Raw genomic sequence first — 12,366 nt, forward strand, 5'->3', positions numbered from 1 at the left:
TAAACGGTGACATATAAACGCATCAGAATGCAGAGAGTATTACTAAACACATATGATAATCTTAGCTATCAGGTTAGTGGATCTTCTTGCTTCGCCTTTTTTGAGCAACCAGAATCATCTGATGTAGTGTTTCCCAAACCTACTCTTTATTTCAGCAGTCTGAACGAGATCTTCATATCACGGCCGTTTCATTAGGTGTCACTATATCTATGTATCTATATCTACAGTGGAAAATGAAGTAGCTGGTGCCAAAAATTAGTTGAGTTCAGCTAAATCCAGTCGAGTCGAGCCATGCAGTGAAAAAGAGGCTGTAGACTATATTATCATTGTTTAATCTCTGGATGAACAGATCTTAAATATACTATATTTTATCCTCCCATAAGTATTCATCTCAGCAACATGGGGTGTGATGTTTTTGTAAGGAGCCATTTTCACCAATTCCAGTGCTTGTGAGTTTTGGGAAGTTTGATCCTATAAAAGACACAAGTGTCTGCAATTCTTCTGCTCAGTGTCAGCTGGGAAAGACAAGGAGGGGCTACCAAAATCTACACTAGGAAAATATTACCCTGTTCTGTATTCTAGTGATGCCAAAAAAAACGTTCCTCAGAGGAATGTTTGATTTAGAGGCTTTTCACTTTGACAACCAGTCAAAACAGATTCCTTTTCCTCTTCTGTACAGCCAATGTTTTTGATCTTGTCCTTTACCTGTAACAGCAAAAGGACAACAAATCAGGTTGAATTTAACTCTGCTTTAGCTTGAGCTACTGAGGCATTTCCCACCACAAGCCAATGTTCTGTGTGAAACTAAAAACCCAGATCAAGCCAAGAAGACAAATGACCTCTTTAAGAAAATAATTAGGTGAAATTTCCAATGTACACTTTTACACGTCAACCATGACATACAGTACTGTGCGAAAGTCTTAGGCACCCAAGACACATTTTCATCCATTTATCTGTGTAGTTTGTGGAAGTCCAGTATTATATGTAGTTAAAAAGCAGCTCCTGGTTTGACCAATCAGTGCTCAGTAAATTGAGCCCATGATGTAATTGATGATATTAACGAGTCTCTGTGGCGGCTGTTGTTACTTTTTATTGTTTTTCTGTTTATTTGAATTATGAATACGACTTTATTCTAATGTATATTGTGATAAACTCACTGCTGAGGTCAACTGTTTAAAAATTTGCTTAGATGCCTAAAACCTTCGCACAGTGCTGTATTTGGTGTCTGAGTTAGCTTCTTTACTTTTATACTGTAGCTATGAGACTAGTGTAGGTAACAAGTAGCAGAAGCAAATACCACACCAAGTAGCATCATGTGAACTGCACACCTAAAATCATCAAACATTTGCCTCAAACTGTGTTATTTAATATTTTTAAACAGGCCTGCTTATGTTTCTTTCTGACTTCATGATATGTTACCTAATGGACAAAAGAAAAAAAACATTACATGGCTAAAAACAGCAGCGGCAGCCACATTTAAGCCTGTAGGCCTACAGTGTTAAACTGCAGAAGTTTTGCCTTCAGACATCAAACATCTCTTGGCTTATTGACTACTTTTGGGTTAAGGAGATACATTTCTAGCCAAGTGCTCCTGCACCTGCCTCGGCCTCATTTGGACAGCACTCCCGCTAACGCTAACCGCTCCTTTTCCCTTTGTGCTGCTTTAAGGATGATGACACACTGAGAGCAGCTCAATTTGCTTTCCTCTTCGTCAGTGAGATTGGGACCCCCCTCGGGCATCCGGCTCACATTCTCATCTTCACGCCCATCAGCTGTGACTGCTGGATTAGCAAGCAAGCCTCACATCCCTTCATCTGCATGCCATCAAAGGCAAAGCCACAGCCTCGGAGCAGAGAAAACCAAGGTGAAAGACCAGCACAGGATATACAGCCAAGGATTTGTGGACAAACTGTATATGCATGCAGACATGTAGCTGCAGTCAGAAATTTCCTTAAGGCTTCTGCATGTGTACATGAACTAACAGCACATTCTCTGCTAGCCATGTTAGCATTTCTGAGTAAAGCCTTTCATTAAAGCATGCTGAAGGGTGGAGGCTTCACTGTAATACAGATGAACTGACACAGTTTGCAAAATCTCTGCTAGTCAGGTTTTATAGATAAAGAGTGTAAAACAGTGCAACACAATCTCAGTGTGTGAAGGGCAAGGCCGAAAACTGCAACTCAATGTCTGTGATCTTCTATTGTTACGGCAGCACTCCATTAAACCCAGCATGCTTCCTTGGTGGACCACCACGCTGGTTCTGGAATACTTTGTCAAACCATTACACACTCGGGCGATTCTTCCAAAATTGCAAGGACAACACATATCAGACGTCATAAAACAAAAGGATTACATCATGTCCAGAAACCTGGCTCGGCTCACTAACTACAGAAATAACTTACAGCCTGCTCTCCTGGCCAAAGGACAATCCAGAATTCCAGTGTAGTGTTCAAAAGCTAAAAAGGTATGTCACAATATTAGGGTGTATTATTGCCTATAGAACAATTAACTTGCACATTAAAGAACCATTAACGCTGAAAGATATATATTCACATTGGAGCAACATATGCTGCCTTCTAGACATCGTCTTTTTCAAAGAGGTCCATTCTTACTTTAATAATAATAATAATAATAATACATTTTATTTCATGGCGCCTTTCAAAAACCCAAGGTCACCTTACAAAACAGGAAAAAGCAACAATAATAATACATGTGAGTCAACAATCATTTGAATACGTCAAAATAAAACAACACTAAAAGAGTCACGGTAAAACAACAAACCAGTTTAAAGAGAATATGCTTGCTTAAACAGGTATGTTTTCAATAGAGATTTAAAAGAGAGAAGAGATTCTGCATTCCTAATAACTGGGGGGAGGGAATTCCAAAGCTGAGGGGCACAGCGACTAAAGGCTCTGTTGCCCATAGTAACAAGACGGGCAGAAGGAACAAAAAGATGGGTGGAGGATGAGGATCTGAGGGAACGGGACGGAGTAGAGATGTGTAACAGTTCAGACAGGTAAGGAGGAGCAAGGTTATGAATGGATTTGAATGTGAGAGTTAAAATTTTAAAATTAATTATTATTAATTATTAATTTAACACAACAACAGTCATATTCTGCATGTGTTACAATCGTGTGGCTGTGTTATCAGAGAGTGCGGCTGCTACATTGACCTGCCTCCAGTCCAGACCTGTCTCCACCTGAAAATGTGTTTCAAGCTCAAAAAAAAAACAAAAAAACAAACAAACAGGGGCTGCACGGTTGCACAGGTGATAACAGAAAAATGCCAAAAAATTCTGACTTTCAAAACTGGATCAGTTTTTCTTCAGTCCTCCAGTGGCTGGTAAATGTTATGAAAAGGAAAGGTGGCGTAACACAGTGGTAAATATGCTTGTGTCACAATCTTTTTTTTTTTTTTTTTTTTATAACATGTAGATATTACATTTATAATGAGCATTTACAAAAATGCCAGACACAAGCATGTGAAGCACTGAGTTAAATCACCTCTGCATTTAAGTTCTCACACAGTAATTAACTGTTATTAAAGCAAAAGTGATTTAAGATGCATGTAAATATGCACTTTTTTTTTTTAATACAGGTCAACCACCACTGTTTTTATTAGCATATTAGCACTTACTGTCCCAATGTTTCTGTAACTGAAGTTTGTACATATAAATGAACACAGCTAATTCTCTGATAGCCATGTTATCATCTTTGGGCAAAATTTTCTTTAAATGGAGGGTGTAAGTTAAATTCTAATTCACTTTAACTACACACTCAAACAAGGTGGTTCTCCAAGAGTTCTTCAATATGTGGCACATCAGGTTCTATTTCATTTGATACAACTCATAACATTTCAGAAAATCTAAATGTGTCAATGTATATTGTGTATCGTAAAAATGACTCGAAACATCATGAGATGTTTTTGCCATATCGCCCGCTCCTACATTCTGAGCTTAAATTTAAAGTTAGTAAAAAATGCTCCGAAACAAATTGGTAAAAGAAGGGTTAATGTTGCATTTCTACCAAATGCCATTCCAAACCAGTTCTGTTTAATAGGCTTGTGGCTTAATAGCCCAACAGCAGAAAAAAACTCAGTAAACAGTTGCGTCAATGGTGCAAGAGCATAAACTACCCTGTAAAATTTACCAGAGATGCAATAAAATGAGCCCCAATATCCACACAAAACACGCCACCAACATTATGAATCACATCATGAAACAGTTCTGAATTATGTATGTAATGATTCAGTCCACACAGGAAAAGAAACTTGCCAGGCTTGGAAGTATTGATCAGCTCCATAGAGAAAAGGCCCGGCCCTCATTACAGCTGACTTCCACCCACAGCAAGTCACCCCACAACTCGACGCGCTTCATCAACAACTGGTATCATCGCATATAAATAAAAAAATAAACATTCTGTATCAAAATAAGCCACGTATGATCCCAGCCTCTCAGCATTTTCAAGCATGGCGGAAGTAAACTGAGACCGAGTTGAAATTTTAATGAGTTTGAGCTCTTGCCACAGGCGAACGGGGGAGCCATTCCAAACGAGTGCTTTCTCACCACGTGTCACCTTCTGCTGCCCTCTGGGAGGAAAAAAAAGGAAAAAAACCACACCGTGGCCAGTGTCAAACGATGGATCTTTATCCTTTCTCTCCTCAAACCAAAGGAACCATTCATAGCAACGTAAAGAAAGAGCAGATTAACACAAATGGTCATCAGGCCGCTGAGATGAGCTGAATTAACCATTAGAAGCTGCAGCTGTTGGTGTCAGTAAGAGCGTATTCTAATGCTGATAGTATCTGGTGAAAAATGAATTGTTGTTTGTGCAGTCCTGCTTTGAAAACATCTTTTTTGCAGTTTGTTTCATTTTTTGACATCAACACAAGTGCAGACTCTAAGCTGTGGATATAGTCTCTAGTTAAAAATTTCCTCAAGCAGAGGTTCGAACATCATAATGTCTAACTTCATCATGATTCAGTGCCATATACTGTTTACTGACGTAGAAGTTACATAACAGCTGAATATCCAATCAAATTAAGTACAATTCAGTAATATTTCAACAAGATTAACTGTCAGTTTTCTCTTTTAAAAGCACGCAATGTGAAATAACTTCACTTTCTTCTCATGACTGCTGTTTCTCACCTCGTCCCTCCCCTATGTATGCACCACTCATTCAAGTCTCACTGCTCATTGAAATGCACAGATCTGACTGGCTGAGTAGCATCACATGTGATTTTTACAATGCATGTGATTGGTCTGTGAGTTTCCCGGCCACTAAAGCTACCATAAAGGCTAGAAAAGCTACGGCGATTAAAATAGGACCACCCTGTCGAAATTAAATAACTCTCCATAGTTTATCGGTTATAGGTCCAGGTCCACATAGGGCAGTGTATATGAGTTTGGATTCGGACTGCGTTCTGCCTATTAGTGACCTCTGATATACAGCGTAAATGACTACCCTTCATATGTGTAATTTCCAGTGAAAATGGCCATGAAGTTCAAGTTATTTCTTTTTTGATCACCAGAAAATGCACAGTAAACATACAGCGGACTCCAAAAGACTAAGGCTACACTGAAAATCTGGATTTTCCATTTAAATCAAGAAATAAACAAAAGAAAGTTTCAGAAAAAGTTTCTTGAAAAAGTAAAACAAAGAAAAGTTAGGACAATTAAATTCCACACTATTCCCAGGTCACCATTCAAATTGAGGCAAGACTGTGACACTGACCACGTTAAGGCCAAAGGTCTGTTTTTCAATCTTATTCTTTTCATTCAAACACATGTTTATATGACTCTCAGGTGGATTTGGTCTCCTAATTAGAGGCTTTTGCACCACTTATGGACTCCATGCCAGGTGGACACATGAAACACATCAAATTCTGAGGTTCATGTGGTCAGTTCATTGGTCTGAGAACATCAGTAGCTCCTTTGTTTGATTGAAAAGATGAAAGCTTTAAGCATTGTTTATCTGAGGGTGGCGGTTTTGGTGGTCTACTAGGCCTTGCACGATTATGAAAAGTCCCATTTTTTCTGTCTCTTGTAAAAATTTTTGACCTCCAGTTACAGAAACTTCAACTTTCTCCCACGAGAACATGATCTTATATCTAATCTCTTCAGACATTTTGCCTGAAACTCAAATGACTTCAACTGGAAATTGAATGAATGAAAAGATTCTGACTTTTTTTAAAGATGAAGATTAAGTTACACTTATTAGCCCCACAATGGGGAAATTTCACCTCAGCATTTTGACCCATTCATGAAGTGAGACCCCACATACACACTAGTGAATGCACACGCGCACACACACACACACACACACACACACACACACACACACACACACACACACACACACACACACACACACGGGGCCAGTGAGTACACTTGTCCAGAGCAGTGGGCAGCCCTATCCACTGCAGCCGGGGACCAGTTGTGGGTTAGGCGTCTCGCTCCAGGGGACTTCAGTCACACACTAAGGGGGTCGAACCGGTGACCTCCCGGTCACAGGGCTAATAATTAGGTATAATTATGCAGTTCTATTTCAGTAATTAGGTGATAGCAAAACAATAGTAAGAAAAACAACAGTAAGAAAAAGAACAGTAAGGGTTAAGCACGACTGACCAAATGAAAGAATCAAGGTATGCTGGAACTGACCACTATAAGGTACACACAGCTTAATTTCTGAGCTGCGTTTGGTATCTATAATAGCTACAACTCACCATCATCGTGGCTGGAACCTTTTGTGCTGACACGTCTCATCACTTTACAGACAGCATCACCACATACTGATAAATAACCAGCTCTGATACTGACACCACCATGCAGAATGCGCGCCGGGAAACAGCCCGAGTGTCAAAACGTAAAGGTTAACTAGAAATCTGCTAGGAAGTCGATGGAAAAAGAGCAGGGTTAAGTCCTTTGATCGTCACTGGAAGAGACCGCGGTGGTCTTCAAACTGAATATAGAATGTTGCCTAGATACCAGCAGCCTTCAGAGAACGTCACTCAGTATTTCTGTCTTTTTCTTACAGCTACAGCATTTCTGGCCAAGCGTGGCTTTTTCAGGGCCCTGACCAAGCAAACAGTCTCCAAAGCCTGCCGCTGGTTTTACAGTACAACTGTTTGTTCTGCGCGATCAATGCATTTGTAAAAGTAAACACAAGCACATTTGCCACATCGTGAGCATGAGTGGGTGGCTTTATTTTAACACTAAACCAAGGATATGATAACATGCACTTGTTTTAATGTGCCACTTATGAAAATGTCATTAATCAATATATTTGTCATCGAGTAACCAACCAATTATTTTGACAATTAATGAAGCCCAAAAAATTAAAGAAGACCAAAAAATTAACCACATATGGACCATTCTACTAAAAACAGAAATGTTTGTCCATTTTTATGTTTCTGCATCATTTCTACACACCAGCTGCTCTTTATGTTGTGTAAATAGTTGTGTTGGATCAGTAGAAAAGTCCTAAAATCGCATGAAATAAAATCTCTTTGCAATAACTTACATTGCAAAGTAAGAGTGTTTTTGCCCTCTCCTGACTATTTTGGACATACTTGTTTTTCTTTGGACAGTGATGATGTGTAGATTAGGTTTTTAAAAAAGCCCAGCACTGTCAGCTTTATAGGCCTTTGGGTAGAGACTATTTAGACTTCTAAGAATTCAAGAAAACAGCCAAATCCACTGTGCCTGTTTGGCTGTTGCTAAGCGTTTCTAATAAGACACTGAAGGACCCCTTCCATCAAATTACCCCCTTCAGGACAGAGATTTAGAGCACCCCAATTAAGAAAGTCTGTTATAAGAACTCCTTCGTTCCAACAGCAAGCAGCTGATTTAAAAAGCTTACTTGGATGCCTTTACTTGGATAATGGAAGGAATGGAATGTATTGCAATGCATCACAAGTATTTCAGAGCATTATACCACCTGACTGCATGCTTTTCTTGCTTTATATAGAACTGTACAAAAGCCAGAGACCTTGGTTTATTTAATTTCCCAGTCAGAACGCTTAAGTTAACAGAAATTTCACAGAAGCTATTAAATGCACGACCTGGCAAAAAAGACGCCGTTTGGATTTAAATAGGCAAATACTTTGATTGAATAGTTACTCCAGTGATTAATACATTTCAGCTGGCAACAATTCTTTAGACCCTGACTGATGCAGTGATCTCATTAGGAGACTTATCGCTTGGTCATGGAAAAGATGCTACTGTGTTCCAGAGTGGTCAAATTATTGGCCTGCATCAGGTTACTAGAACTGAGTTACAGGGAAGTTCCACTGATTTAAAATACATTTCTGCATAATTCTGTTGATGTGTTGTAAAGCCACTCAGGGTGGTTTAATATGAAACACACATCTTCTAAGTGCTGGAGCCTATCCCAGCTGTCATTGAGCCAAAGGCAGGATACACCCTGGACAAGCTGCCAGTCCATCACAGGGCAGGCTTACACAATCACACCAAGGGTGATTGCTTGTCTTTGGACTGTGGGAGGAACCCAGAGGAAACCCACGCAGACGTGGGGAGAACATGCAAACTTCACACAGAGAGGACCGTGGTCACCCAGCCGGGGACTCGAACCCAGGCCCTCTTTGCTGTGAGGTGACAGTGCCACCCACCACGCCACCGTGTCGCCCATGAAATGATTAATTGTAGAGAAACTTACAGATCCAGATTTCTTCAGCGACAGTGGTGGTGATAGGAACCAGGGGTCACAATGTGTACAACACAAATATAACCATTTTTATTTACTATCTGAGTTTTTATAGGTAATGTTGATGATGGTAAAATAGTTGAAAACCCGAGGGAAATATGTTTTCTTTGGGAATGACTTTGCTTCACAGCCCTCTGCATGTACAACTCTGCCATGAGCAGATCAAAATAAATTGATTAACAAGACATTTTAGGCTATAACAAAACTGTGGCAAAATTATGTCTCAGACATCAGGCAGTGTAGATCTAAGCATTTCATGGAATAACTTTATGTGAGGGAGCTTTTAGAGGTGGGCGTCTGGTTCCTATCACCACCACTTTGAAGAAGAAGACTCGGCCAGTTTCTCTAGAACAGAGCATTTCACACCAAACCACTCTGAATGGCTTTGTTTACATCTTAACCGTTTAATCATGTAAAACAGAAGATTTCCTCAGTGGATCCTGGTGCCTAGCAGGTCTAATGAGGGGTAAAAAAATAAAACACACAGTTTACCTGGACTACTGCTTATCTCTGTATGTCAGATCAGGTGTCTGACAGAGTTCTGTCAGATAGCATAGCAGCCACAGCCCTCACCCACAGAGCTCAATCACTCGGCAAAAGGCTGGAGCCGCATATGTTTTTTTGTGGAGTAATTCGTGTGCATGGGATTTAGTGTGCTTGGTGTGTGTACAAGGGGTGAAGGTGCTTCTCATATAGATCACTCAGCAGGACATCATTCACAAGCATCTAAACCAGAGGTTCACTAATAGACGGACCGCGGTCTGAATCCGGATCCAGACGCTGCCCAATGTGGACCTGGGCCTATAACCGATAAACTATGGAGGATTATTCAATTTCGACAGAGTGGTCCTATTTTAACTTTTCTAGCCTTTATGGTACCTTTAGCAGCCCGGGAGACCCACAGACCAATCGTATGTATTGTAAATATCACACATGACACCACTCAGCCAATCAGATCTGTGCATTAGGATGAGCACTGAGACTTGAGTGAGTGACGCAGGAGGGACGAGGTGAGAAACAGCAGTCAGAGAAGAAAGTGAGCCAGATTATTTCACATGGTGGCTCTAAAAAGAGAAAACTGACAATAAATGTTGTTGAATTATTACTGATTTGTGCTTTATTTGATATGATTTTCAGCCGTTGGCTGTATAAGATGTTGATGTACCTACTCGGCTACTTCAGGAAACAGTACATGGCACTGAGTCATGATGCAAGTTAGACATTATGATGTTCCAGACTTTTTTTGGCTTGAGGAAATTTTCTGTAAATGGAAGTTACTGAATTTTAATTAAAGACCCCTGATCTAAACTGAAGCAATAGTATGCGAGGACGTCAAATCTGCGAATATATATATATATATATACACACACACATATACATATATATATATGGAGGCTAGGGATAACATAATTAAGCAGGCAGCAAACAAGTATTCAACACAAACTATCTTCTGTTTCACACTCTTCAAAGTAGCCACTCTTTGCCTTGACGCAGCTTGGCATTCTCTCAAGCAGCTTCATGAGGAGCCACCTGGGATTCTTTTCCAGGCTTGAAGAGGATACACACATGCTCATACTGTGCTGGCTGAGAAACTTGTTTGGGGGCTTTTTTTAAGTTTAGGGAAGTCAGAACCTTCACACTTCTAGATATTCACTTTCTAGTAAAAATAGCCAAAGTGGACAGCGAGTTGTTCAGTTGATAGGTGATATTTTTGAGGATTAGGTATAAAACAATTCATGTGCATAAGGAAGGGGAACAGGGACAGGGGAAGTGTGCATGTGTGTGTGTTGGGGGTGTTGGGGGGGCACGGGAGTGAGTGTGAGGCAGCACCCCCAGATTTCAGGATAAAAATTTAAAAAATCTAAACTATTGATTTGATTTAATGTAACGAAGACTTCTGTGTGCTTGTTTTAGAGTGGGGTATTTTATGTTTTCTTCATATATTTCAAATCTACACCAGGCGTACGCTTTAAGGTAATGGTACATTTTCATTAAAGTGAGGCAAATGGCTTCTCTCCCCAGCTGCTGGGGCGCCATGTTAAAACACACGCAGGTCAAGGTACTCAGAGGTGGCGTGTATGCACGGTGGTTGGTCAATTCTGAGCCTCAAAGCCTCCCGTTCTGTGTGCCTTCAAGCGTTATGTCTCAGTGTCGCCACCTCTCCGATTCTGGATCGGTCGCTCATTTTCATAAATTTCATCCAGAAGGAGAGAAAACAGAGACATCCGTGGTTTGATGTGTCACTTATAGATACTCCGATCAGGCCTAATATTCTGACAACCTCCTTGTTTCTATGCTCACAGTCCACTTTATCAGCTCCACTTACTGTATAGCTGCACTCTGTAGTTCTACAGTTACAGACTGTAGTCCATCTGTTTCTCTGATACTCTGTTACCCTGTTTTTCAATGGTCAGGACCCCCATGGACCCTCACAGAGCAGGTACTGTTTGGGTGGTGGGTCATTCTCAGCAGTAACACTGACGTGGTGGTGGTGTGTTAGTGTGTGTTGCACTGGTCTGAGTGGATCAGACACAGCAGTGCTGCTGGAGCTTTTAAACACCTCAGTGTCACCGCTGGACTGAGAATCGTCCACCAACCCAAATATCCAGCCAACAGCGTCCTGTGGCCACTGATGAAGGACTAGAGGATGACCAACACAAACTGTGCAGCAGCAGATGAGCTGTCGTCTCTGACTTGCTGGTGGACCAGCAAGGTAGGAGTGTCTAATAGAGTGGACAGTGAGTGGACTCAGTGTATAAAACTCCAGCAGCACTGCAGAGTCTGATCCACTCGTGCCAGCACATCACAAATTAAGTGGTTAATATAATGAAATGAAGACAACTGATGATGTAAGTTTGTGAACAGTTTGGTGTGTGTCTGTGTGCATGTGTGTGTGTGATGTACTTCACAGCATAAGAGCTCACACACACACTGGAAATGGAACATGTCTGGTCCCTTTAGTCACACATTAGCATTACAGACAGGATCATATGGAAGATGAATCCCAAACACACAGTACAGCAGAATCAGCTCCGGCTGGAGAGATTATTATAAACCTCGGATCACAGCGCATGCGGTCTGAAGCAGGGCTGACTGATACGAAACCCTGACAGTCACTGATGCTCATTTCAAGCAGCTAAAATTTGTGATAACTGCCAATATCAGGTGATATTCAATATGATTAAAAAAAATAAATAAAAATAGTCTCCATTAGTTGTATACACAGATGGCTTTACTGATGTTAGCTCAAAATAAAGGTTCATTTAGAATGTATCGTGTTATTTTAATAATACAGTTAAATTGAACCCCATTAATGCTCTGAAGTTGTATTATACACTTCTATAACCTAAAAAAAAACTCAGCCGTGTGGTATGTAATAAGCCTGGAATTTTAAAGGGTTAATGCACATTGAAGCAAGCACGTAATCTCGCTGCCAAAGTCCTTTTCTGCTGTAATCTTAACATTTCCTTCCTTCCTTCCATCCATTCTACTCTTCATGAATCTAATTACCAATTCACCTATAACCATAAGTTTATTGCTATTTCAGTAATGCGGTCTTATGCAAAGCATTTTCTACAAAGAACACATGCAAATATGACGTTTAACACACATATGAGATTTTTTTTTATAAAATATAAATAAC

At 40.3% G+C, this 12,366-nt stretch overlaps 1 protein-coding gene across 5 annotated transcripts in view; it reads right to left on the reverse strand.

The window, feature by feature from the left end:
* The window catches only part of dlgap1a (discs, large (Drosophila) homolog-associated protein 1a), a 201,311-nt gene that overhangs the window by 115,131 nt on the left and 73,814 nt on the right, over positions 1 to 12,366 (reverse strand). The window lies entirely within an intron of this gene.

Source organism: Pygocentrus nattereri, chromosome 19 (genome assembly GCF_015220715.1).
Source record: "Pygocentrus nattereri isolate fPygNat1 chromosome 19, fPygNat1.pri, whole genome shotgun sequence".
NCBI classification, from domain to species: domain Eukaryota; kingdom Metazoa; phylum Chordata; class Actinopteri; order Characiformes; family Serrasalmidae; genus Pygocentrus; species Pygocentrus nattereri.